We start from the raw sequence: 12,222 nt of genomic DNA on the forward strand, positions 1-12,222 counted from the left end.
GAGGGCTCCACCTGTGTTTATATAACGAGGGGTTACCATACGTAACCCCTCGTTATATCTCCCACAGGCTCCGCCCTCTACTGGACTCTATAGAGTGGCGAAGTCCCTCCCCTTCCGGGGTGCCTCCATGGGACCTTATTTCGGAAAAATCATGTATTGAAGTCAATGGAGAGAGAAAGATTATCTTTCGATCCCGTTTGAATTGTGCAACGAATTACACATATGATGTTTGTCAATTTAAAAGATAATTTTGCAAGTCAAAAAAAATAAAATGCTGCCTGGATAGACTGAATAACGCTGTCAGACAATCCACCCTGTCTCAGCCTGTCCCTCTCAGGAGCCAAGCCTGGAGAGGTTGGCCCAGAGTGGGTAACGCCCCGATTGCACCTGCCTCCTGAGACATCACCCCCCAGAACTGGGGACGCGCCCAAGGCTGGCCCACCTTCATATGTGTCATCTCTGAGTACCACGGCGCCCTGACGCGATCCGGCGCTACTAGGATGATTGACAGACGTTCCCGCCTCACCCTCCCCAGGAGAAGGAGACGCAGCGGTGGAAAGACGTAGAGCAGCTTTCCCCCAAGGGCGGGTCGTCACTCAGAGCCATGGAGAACCACAGGGCACAGTGGCTGTTGCGCTGGCTGGCGAACAGATCCACCTCTGCTGTCCCGAACCGGGCCCAGATCCGCTTCACCACCTTCGGATGAAGCGCCCACTCGCCTGGCAGGGGTCCGCCCCTCGACATGAGGTCGGCCCCCCTGTTCTCCAGACCCGGAATGTGGAGGGCTCTCAGAGATAACACCACCTCTGAAGCCCATAACCACAGCCTCTCCGCTGTGGTCAACAAGGCGGCGGATCGAACTCCGCCCTGCCTGTTGATATAAGCCACTGTGGTGCTGTTGTCGCTCCTGACCATTACATGTCTCCCGCGAATTAAGGGTTTGAAATGCTGGGGGACCAACACTACTGCCCGTAGCTCATTTATATATTTATTTATTTACTTATTTTTATTTTTTTGACAGGGACAGTGCACATTGATTGACATTTCTGTAAATCTGAGTTAGCCAACAGGCTATTTTTCGTCTGTAGTCCCTTGACAGATGTTGAAAGTGATCCTAAAAACAAAAATTCACTTCAAATAACTGGTAAATACAATCAGTAAAACAACATTCAACAGAGATGCTTATATTATGATAAAAGCATATATAAAAACATAAAAACAAAACTAAAATACATATTCACAAAGCAGACAGATAGCAACAGGTCAAGGCACATGTACAAACAGAGCGTTGCAAAGTACAGAGTGTGTCAGTGTTGACAGAGCTGACTTTCCACTAACCATGTTTTTAAGTTAGATTTAAATAAACCGCAGGTGTTTTGTTGTCCAATCTTTACTGGGATTGAGTTCCACTGAGCACTGTGCAGCTTTAAAATAAAAAGAAGATTGGCTGAATGAACTCTTCCTTAATGGAACAACGCAGTCTCCTCTTGTTGCAGCTCTTGTTGCCCTAGTTACAGGTGTGCGTATGGTGATAAAATGTCTGAGCGGAGGTGAGGTCAAACCAGCGTCCACCTATAGCTCTCCTCAGGCAGGTCCCTCCCCATCCTGTTCCGGATGCGTCCGTGAACACTGTGATGTAGGAGGTCACCCGTCCCAGTGGAGACCCCCTCCGGAGGTGATCCGGGGACCCCAGAACCGGAGGTTGCCCTCCTCTGAGGGGGGGTGATCACCAGACGCCGTTTGTGCCTCTTGGGATCGAAACGCAGGCTGGAGAACCACCTCTGCAGGCGGCGCATATGCAGTAACCCGAGCGGGACCACAACGTGAGCAGCCACCATGAGACCCAGAGTCTGCATGATAGTCAAAGCTGTCACTGTTGCCCTCCTGTCGCAGTCTGCAAACTGCCCGAAGCAAGGATGCCTGTCTGCTCTCTGACAGGGTGGCGCGTAGCCTGCCTGCATCGAGCACCACTCCCAAATACAACGCCTGTTGGTGAGGTACGGGGGTGCTCTTCTTCCAAATGATCGCAAAGCCCAACTTGGTTAGGTGTAGGATCAATTGGGCTGTGCAAAATATTGCCCGTTCCCTGGACCTGGCCATGACTATGAGGTCGTCCAGATAAAAGAAAACTCTCATGCCACGGGCGCGCAGTGGCTGGAGCGCTGTGGCCACACATTTGTTGAACGTGCGTGGGGACAGGGAGTAGCCGAACGGTAGTCTGTTGTACTCGGAGGCTACACCCTGGAAGGCAAAAGGCAAATACTTTCTACGTTTCGGAGCAATCTCGACATGAAAGTAAGCGTCCTTCAGGTCGATGGTTGTGAACCAATCCCTGTTTTATAGTTAACATCTGGAATTTTCTGCGTGCAATGTGGAGATTCAAGCTGCGAAGATCCAGAACGGGCCTGAATTCGCCTGTCTTCTTGGGAACCAGGAAGTACAGGGAATAGTGCCCCTCCTCTCTCTGTCTTGAGTGTGCACGGCAGACACTGCCTGTTTTTGCACCAGGGCCTGAACCTCTGCCGAGAGGAAACCTATCTCCCCTCGGGATGACACACAGCTGTGCTTCCATTCCCCATAACACTGCGTTAGGTGATGTGCAATCAGCTGTGTGGCCCCAGCGAAAAAGCTGTGGTACTCTCTGTTGACCCGTCCCGCCGCAAAACTCCCCGCGAAGGGAAGCTCTGCCCATGGGGGGTCGACACAGAAAGGGCCTCCTCCCAGGAGAGCTGCCATGCATTCACCCAAGCAGTGAAATGCATCAAGCGTAATGTTTACACTCTGCGTTATGTGTTTCCTAACCCTGCTACGCCGGCCATAATGTCCCTGTACCCGCAGAGCGCGGTTTATCACTCTCATCCGCGCATGCCCACTAGCTGCCTCCTTTACTGGAGTTACAACCGGGGCAGCGAGTGGGGAATCTGTACGGTCAACATTATGTGGCTGTGTGGAAAGAAAAGACACTCGGACTGGGATACAAGCAATCTCTTTTATTTGTATTAAAAGACGATCGCGTCAACACAGTGAGGTCAAATAGGGAGGAGGCGGGATTCGCCCGTGCGTCCAGGCGTTGCAGGCCGGAAGCGGGCCCAGGTTTGCCTGCCACCTGGTCGGACCCCAGGCACTCGATACAGCGGTGGTGGAGGTCCGCGCCTGCAATAACTCCCAGGCACGAAGGGCAGGGTCGTTGCTCCAGTAATGGTGAGCCCATTTTCTTTTTCTCTTTCCGTCTCTCTTCACTCAGTTGTTTTCTTGCTTGCTGAAGAGAAAGGGATGACAGTCAGGAGGCGAGGCCTCCTTTTATGCGGTGAGATGCGCGCGCATTTAGGTAGGCCCGCCCCGGGGCCGGCTACATCTATAGGAGTCTCAGTGGATGAATGCTTGCATGATATGATCAAGGGGAGTACCCATAGAGTCCAGTAGAGGGCGGAGCCTGTGATAAATATAACCAGAAAAGCATGACATGGGACCTTTAAGTGTGAATCTGCTTTTTTAATTTAATCCGCGGTTTTCACTTTCTTTGGTTCATTCGTTCTTTTTTTTATTCAGTAAGTGAACCTATAGATTCATAAGGTAGTGTGTGTGTGTGTGTGAGCTTAACTATGTGTATTAAAACGGAACATTTTCTGATTTTATTTCTGCTTTTTTAAACTGTAGTATGTGCTCATGTGTTCCAGTGTTGGTGTATAGGCTACTGTCTGAATATGCTTAATGAAAGGTATCTTTTCCTATAAACAAAATCTCTGAGCAGAGACATTTTTGATAATAAATATCTTGGTTTCTTCTTTCCAGATCAGGTTACTACTGGTAACTAGTAATTATAACCGAATACATCTACCACTCCTCTCATGCAGCTCAGTGAAACAGAGAGGAGTGTCTCTGTGATTTCCTCGTGTGGAGGAGCAGGGCAGTGAAGAAGAGCTGTACACGGCTCTGCCAACACCATTAGCTACGCAGTAAATATCACTTAGAGAGGAGGACAGCGCCATATAACACCTAGATTGTGTGTGTGTGTGTGTGTGTGTGTGTGTGTGTGTGGTGTGTGTGTGTGTGTGTGTGTGTGTGTGTGTGTGTGTGTGTGTGTGTGTGTGTGTGTGTGTGTGTGTGTGTGTGTGTGTGTGTGTGTGTGTGTGTGTGTGTGTGTGTGTGTGTGTGTGTTTGCCTTCTGCTTTTCTCCATCTCTTTTTTTCTCCTCATTTAATTTCTAACACAGTATTTTCTTCAAACAGCAGGGGGCGCCACACAGCACATCCTGTATGTGCAGAGTTCCGTATGGTTGTCCATCTGTTCCTCCTAATATTTCGTTTTTTCTATGAATTCATTTTTACATTATGAAAAATAATATAAAAAGGCTTTATTTGATCTAGATCTCAGCTGAATCTTTGCTGCAGTTTTGAAACCCATGTAATTACATTTTGTAGCACAATTTATCACAGGCAACTGCTGGCTCCACCACATTATGTTGTTTAATTCTGGTCCCCATATCAGATCTTGTAAGACAAGGAAACGGCTGATTATCATTTTGAAAATGATTTAACAGGACGTTATTTATATAGACCATTATCACAAATTACATTTGTCTCAGGTTTTTTTTTACAGTGTACATTAAACAACACCCTCTATCCCTAGACCAGGGGTGTCGAACTCAATTTCATCACGGGCCACATTCGCATTATGGTTGCACTCAAAGGGCCGGTTGTAACTTTAAGACTATATAAAAATACATATATAAATATATACAGTATATATATAATAATGTATTATATGACATCATTGCCTCTGCATTGGATTATTATCGGATAGGGTAATCACTTCATAATGAACTAGGTCTGAAAGCAGAAGGCTAGGGCAAATCATTTGTAAGTCTCTTCTGTGAGAATGTCACAAAATGATTTAAAAAGAAAAGCAAAAAAAAAGAAAAAAAGTGACATTTTGAAAAAAAAAGTAATATTTTGAAAAAAAGTCAAATCTGAGAAAAAAAGCATATTTAGAAGAAAAAAAGTCACATTCTGAGAAAAAAGTCTGAGATGCATTGTGCTCCATGTATGGGCAATGTGCTTCTGTAAAACATATATTCTTTGCAAGCTCTTGTGGGGCCACATAAAATGAAGTCACGGCCCGGATTTGGCCCCCGGGCCTTAAGTTTGACACCCCTGCCCTAGACCCTCACAGTAACAAGGACAAATTCTTCAAGACACCCCATGATTAATAAAAAAAAAGACATACATCATATACTGGTACTTTTAATCGTACTAAGGTCCATTTTGGCTTCCTGTGCCACTCAGCAACTTTCTTGGGATTTAACGGGGTCCCGCCTCCAACTCTGTATCCAGTTCTCTTCATACATCCATGCAGGCAATTCATGGTTAAACATCCACCCTATAATTAAGTGAGACAGTTCGGCTCAAACTTGGGGAATAGTTGGTATGCAGTGGAACTGACAATTGTTTTCTTTTTTTTCAAGATTTGTATTACATTTTATACATAAATGCAGAACAAACATATACAGGCAGCAGCAGCAGACCCTTTACCCTGGCGATCATAATTGCAAAGGCCACAGTCTCTGTCATGAGTTTAAGCCATTCTGTAAACTGTGGGCTCTTCCAGTTGTGCAGGATAAGAGTAACCTCCATGGAGTATATGTGCCAATTGTAGTGCTTGTAACCACTTGTGAAAGATTGCCCTGATAATATTCAATGTTCAATATTATCTGCAGCACTAATTGTTAGGAATCGTGGAAAAAGGTAGGACCCAAATGCAGACTACAAAAAGGTAAAGGTTATAAACAATAGCGAGCTTTATTTAAAAGCTGAAAAAACACAAAAACATGGCATGAAAAACACAGGTAGCACAAAAACACAAAACTGACCGTGACCAACAAGGAGGGAGACAGGAGAGACTAACAAGAAGCGTGAGGGAGGACAAACAAACAATGAACTGACAGGGGAACACAGGAAGAGACTAAATACAGGGAGGGGTAATCACGAGACAAGAAACACAAGGGCAGGGGAGGCAGAAACACAAGGGCCACAGGTGAACACAATTAGACAATCAGACACACCAGGGAAACTAACGACAGGATAACAAGACACAGGTGGGAACAGAACAGCAAAAATAACACCCAAAACAAGACAGACTAAACTAAAAGTGTGACATGACATTAGGATTGTGACACTAATAAGCCTGGCACCTACAATAAAACCTGTTAAAGTCAGTCTAAGTTCTGCTTTAGTAAGGCCTGGTGGCACAAGAGATTTGTCCCCCAGCAAACAGAACCGTGGCGATTCTGGTAGAGGTTTTCTGAGCCACCCTGCAAGGTTTTTTAACCCTTGGGCAATCCCATAGCATAGACAGAGCATGAAGAAATGTGCCCATTTCTCTATTACATTTCCAACGTTTCTTTTCCTGAGTTAAGCCCATTTTAAACAATTTCAGGGGTGTAAAATAATATCTATGCACAATTTTATAATGGAAAAACTTGCTTCTCGTATCCCTTGTAGCCCAACCTACATTCAAGACTATATCCTGCAATACAGTAGATCCTCCCTAATCTCACTACCAAGATCTTTTTGCCATATCTTTCTCAGGGCTTCACATAGTCTACTTTGAATATGTGACATTTTTCTATAGAATAGTGAGGCAGAGTGTAGAGTATGGGGAGAATTTAGAAACTCTTAAATCTTATTCTCTTCTTCCTCATCCCTTGTCAGTGCAAATTCCAAACCAACGCTGCTCCTCAGCTGTAGATATTTCCAGAAATCCCCTTTATCAGTCAAGTTAAATTGTTTCTTAAGGTCCTCAAATGACATAAACAAGCGGTCTCTGTAGAGATCATTCACACAACAAGTCCTCCAACTCATACGACCAAATGGGCCGATTGTTCAGGCCCTTATTACGACCAAATATGTCGTTTGTTCAAGCGGTTTCTCAAACGTACCTACCGTAAGTTTGAGAAACCGGCTCGAGATCGCTAGAATTTGAAAATACACAACCGGAGAAAATCTACCACTTCCTTACAGAGCCCCTCCTCCAACACACACGAACGCGCACATGACCAATGAGGACACGAGATAAGTTTGTGCCCCGATGGAACAATAGAGAGGCGAAGTCACGCCCATCTACTTCCGGCCCATGGGACCCCGGAAGCGAAAAATTAACATTGAATTCAATGGAGAGAGAAAACGTATCTTTTGATCCCGTTTGAATTGTGCCACGAACTACACATATGATGTTTCTCAATCTTAAACAATAAGTTCCATATCAAAAAAGTCACATTTTGTCGTAAAACTGTTGAAATATAAGACTATGAAAAATACGCGACTACAAAGACTACAAATCCCAAATCCCATTCTGGCTCGCGTAAGTGATGTCACAGGCGATAATGCTCCAAGTGGTTGCGACTCGTAATTAAAGCGAAGAAGAAGATCTCATAACCGATTTATTCCCTCCAATAAATAAGAGATTGCTAAAAATAAATGCACTTTTACAAGATGCATGTGTGCTTTGTACCAGGTTGTAATCACATAAGTGATCAAACCACTTGCTCGCTCTATCGCTTCCCGTCTGATGAAAGGACCAGGAGTCGCCGGATTCAGACATATCAGGTAATACACATGTTGTGCATGGAACATATAGTCAAGTTAGCTACCTAGCTAGTAGCGACGAGTAGCGAGCACGTTAGTTAGCATTACATTACTTAGCCTTGTCATTTTTAGTAGCCTTACCATGAAGTTATTATTTTATTACATGAAGTAAGAGTAAGAGTAGATGGTAAGTATTTCGTGAAACATTTGAAGAGTAGCCTATACTGCGCCATCCACCGGGTGCTAGGAAGCAGTCAGGGAGAGTCGAAGGCAGGCAGGGAGCTTTGCATGACAGATTCTTCTGGACGTGTTTCATTGTGATGACAGTAAGGGTGAGTCAATCTGTTTGTTGGAAAGACAGTAGTTGAGTGATTACTGAGAGAAAATGATTAGAAGAGGTAATTATTCAAAGTGTTACTGTTGTGTTACTTTAAAGTGTTGTTACTGACCTTTTTCTCTTTTGTTTCCGTTCCCTCACCTGTAACTGCTGAGACCCTGAGGAACATGCACACTGACCTGCCCTGGCAACCTGATTTCCACTGTACGTAATAGTATTTGGTTATGGTATATTATTTATATACATCAAAGGCACAATGCACCCCCCAGAGACACATGTATTGAGTGTGATATTGTGCATAGGTCAAGTGAAATCATCTTTACACACTAGAAAACTGTAGGAGCGGCAACTTGTTTTGAAATTGTATTTTTAATATACGAAAATGAAGTTGATCTGTTTCTTTATTCTTCTCTCTTCCCAGCTCCATCCATCACCGTGCTCTGTTCCTGCAGGTCCTGCTTGCTAATCAATGCTCATATGTTTTCACACAATTACAAATAAAGTCAATGTATTGTATGACATGAAGTTGTGCTTCATTCGGAGTCAATAATACATTCATTCTGCCTTCATCCATTCTGCCTTCAACTGCACAATGACTGTGGACTGCACCGACATCCATGCAGCTGCCCCCCCAGTAAGATGAACCAAGCAAAGAGGGTCACCATCATGCCTAAGGACATCCAGCTGGCCCGCTGCATCCGCGGAGAGAGGGCTTAGACTGACCTGAGACCAGCACACCCAAACACAACGGCTCTTTTAAGAGCCACCTACAGTTTCAAAGAGTTGCAATCCTACGTTATTATAATTATTAAACTGGTTCATGTGTCACTTAGTTTACTGAACCGTGATGAATGAAAGAAATTAGTGAGGTAGTGGTTTAAAGAAGTTACAAAGACATTAATATATGAGTGACAGGTCAGTGTAAACACAAGCTTCTGTCAATTATGGATCATTCAAACTATATACAAATAATATGTAATAAAGTTCTAAAACAAGTATTCGGTATATTCCTTGATAGCTTTTGGAGAAGGTTGTTTTTAAGTTTACTAAAAATCTATCGTTTCAACTGTTTCACTTTATAAAAAGGAACAGGTGAGTAGAGCATCATTGAGTTTCTTATTCTGTCAGTAAATTATCCAGATGAAATGTTTATCATTATTTTAGTCAACCCTAAACAAATTGATTGTACCTTTTTAATAATGACCTTACATGGTCGGCAAAGTTAAATTAACTTCAATCAAATCTGTTCTGAGAAAAAACTAATAAATGTTTAAAGATAGGAACTTGCCATCCCACTGAAAAACAGTCCGTAGAGATTTAAAGGCGTAGTTGTAGTTCAGTCCAACGTTTCATTTGGATTCATTTCTCCAACAGTCAACTATTTTCATAAAGAATATATATATTTTTCAAAGTCAACTTTATTGTCAATCTTACTCAGTTTGTGTTTATAGACAGAGAGATCAAAAAGACGTTTCCAACAATCCCAAATACGAAAAATTAAATTATACAATTTACAGATATGTAATGTATACAAATATATATATATCCTATATACAACATCATGTATAATGATGGTGTATGATGTAGAAGGAAGTGTGGTAGATAACAAGTAAATATAGAGTTACATACAGATCCATGTTACAGCAAAAGATGGAATAACTAAGAAGCACGCAGTATAATAATAATTACATGCAACAATGAAATAACTGCTCAGCGTCTCCACCACAATCCCAATCTGCTGTGTCCTGTTTTCCTCCCCTCTGCATAACACCCCATCACACATACGGAACACAACGCAGAGTCTGAGGGTGTTAAGAGTATGTTTATTTAAATGTCCTCCTCTCTACTGGCCAACACAGGGAGCATATGCTGGGTGTAGAATTGTTCCAGGAGGAGGAGATTTCCATGCCATGCAGGGTCTTTGGGGATGAGGATGATGATCGCCTCCTTCGTGGTCCACACAACAAAGTAGCAGACTCCGGTCTGTGATGTGCAGCTGCCCTTGGACCTGGTGCCAGTATGGGTGATACAGTATATGACCCACCCTCCTCACGGAGACAGAAGGATGGTAACTGGGCTGCCTCCGCGATGGTCATGTTCATGTCACCAAAATCCTTGAATCTACACACAGCAAATAAACTCAAATGACACAACGAGATGTAAAAGGAGATCACACATACAGTATAGACTATATAAAACTGTCCGCTTCAATCTGAAGAGCAACTAAAACAAAACACGGGAGTGTACCTTGTTAGCTAATGTTAGCTAGCTGACATTAACGTTACACATTGCACTCATATTACTCACCGAAACCTTGTAAAGCCGGTCCCGCTGCTCTTACAGAACCGACTAACTCCCCTTTCGTGTATGTACAGCTCTCAACGTGTCCAGACTTGTAGTCACCTCGTTTTATACTTTTATTCTCATTCTGAAAGAAACAGGTGAAACGTGCTAACGTGACGGCCGTCTTTGTGATGGTGACGCGTATTGTGCGAGACGAGAGACCTGTAGTTCACTCAGCGGTTTCACACAAAAAAATGTGTAACTTCACAGTTTTACGACACATTTTTATTTTTTTGACTTGCAAAATATTCTTTTAAATTGACAAACATCATATGTGTCATTCGTGGCACAATTCAAACGGGATCAAAAGATAACCTTTCTCTCTCCATTGACTTCAATGTATAATTTTACGCTTCCGGGGTCCCATGGAGGCTCCCGGAAAGGGAGGGACTTCGCCTCTCTATAGAGTCTGTCTGCAGACCGCAGCAAGGAGGCGTTTCCTATAGGGGCGTTTCCTATAGGGGCGTTTCCTATAGTGAACGACGGGAGCCGGCTCTCGCCCGCGAACGAGACGTTTTTTGTTTTGTTTTTGCGGAGGGATCTAGATCGGCATGAAGGCACATTATGCAATGTGCAATGTGGACATTATCCCGCTTATTACACATGGCCACATTCTCAACAAAGTAACGACATGACTCCCAATAATAATTGAAATGCTTTTATGGATTTAGAAAAAGATTTTATTGATTTAAAAAATAGTTTTCTGTATTGATTTAAATTGACATGCATCCGCTAAGAAAAGTAGTCCGTTGTTACTGTTTGAACTAACGTAACAACGGCAGGAACTGCTTCTATAGTGTTTTTGAGGAGCTTTTTGATTACAGATTTGAAAACATCGTTGCTTGCTTTAAAAGTAGCACAATTCATTATGTCAAACCTTGAAAGATATCCCTGCCCTAATGCCCTATGTCTGGACCGCTGCGTAAAAAGGAGGGTTTCTGATTACTTCTCTTCCTACTTTTTGTCCCCCTCTTCTCCCCGCTGCAGCCTAGCAGTTGATCTTAAAGCAGTGGCACGCTCCCCTCTCCTGCAGGGAGAAAAACTATATTTATATACTTTATATAGGTTGATACAGTAGCCCCTTTTTTTAAATCGTTTTTATAGGTGTTGCCATCTGTTTTGTGTAGCGTGGTTCTACAAGCAAGTCAATGCATTCATTGGGTGGTATCAGAGAGTTACACGGGTCTGTAAATGCAATGAAAACAATTGGCCACAGCAAATAATTTATATTAAACATGTAATTTTTACTTTTGAATACTTTAGTACAAAGGATGTCTTGAATAATTTAAGTGATATATGTGTACACATATCAATCATTAGTCAAAACAGCGCTACATTTAATTTAATTAAAAGGTATAATATGTGGTAAACTGAAGAGCCCTTTGGGAGCCGAAAGAGCCGGCTCTTCTTGGTGAGCCAAATGATCCGGCTCAGCAAGAAGAGCCGGAATTCCCATCACTAGAACAATAGGCTTGTTTGAGACAAGCAAGACCTGCGCAGACCTGCGCAGTTGCGATCAACGTCTTGCTAGTGCGTTGCATGATGGTTAGTCATTTTGTCCGACTTGCTCTGGAGGCTCGCCCACATGAGACTTTGAAATCTCGCGGGACAAAGACGCCCGCAGCCTTGAGAGCGAGGCGAGGCGAGTTGGCGCACTTGCTCTCCACGAGCTGCGGAAGCGAAATGCTTGATGGGAAACGGCTCGCTGGTATCTCGAGCTGAGCGCTCATTGGTGGTTTTTACCACGTGCTGCTGATTAAACTCTCCAATTGGCTGGCAAAAGTTTGTTGTTGTTTTGTGTCAGTTTTACGTCACCACATCCATTCCCATTTTTCATCATTGTTCCACAATGTTTATCATCATGAAATTAATATCTATATATTTTATACTATACTGCTTACCGTTTTCATACTTTATATATCTTAGCATATTCATACACACTGTTCATACTGCTCACAT

General features: G+C 43.3%; 1 protein-coding gene and 1 long non-coding RNA gene across 4 annotated transcripts in view; both read left to right on the forward strand.

The window, feature by feature from the left end:
- LOC117460964 (oxysterol-binding protein-related protein 10-like) overlaps nt 1-12,222 on the forward strand; it is a 127,658-nt gene that overhangs the window by 68,239 nt on the left and 47,197 nt on the right. The window lies entirely within an intron of this gene.
- Nucleotides 8,039-8,441, forward strand: LOC139435320 (uncharacterized). Its single transcript, XR_011644597.1, has 2 exons — nt 8,039-8,124; nt 8,342-8,441. It is a non-coding gene; the product is annotated as an uncharacterized lncRNA (long non-coding RNA).

Source organism: Pseudochaenichthys georgianus, chromosome 16 (genome assembly GCF_902827115.2).
Source record: "Pseudochaenichthys georgianus chromosome 16, fPseGeo1.2, whole genome shotgun sequence".
Classification (NCBI taxonomy): domain Eukaryota; kingdom Metazoa; phylum Chordata; class Actinopteri; order Perciformes; family Channichthyidae; genus Pseudochaenichthys; species Pseudochaenichthys georgianus.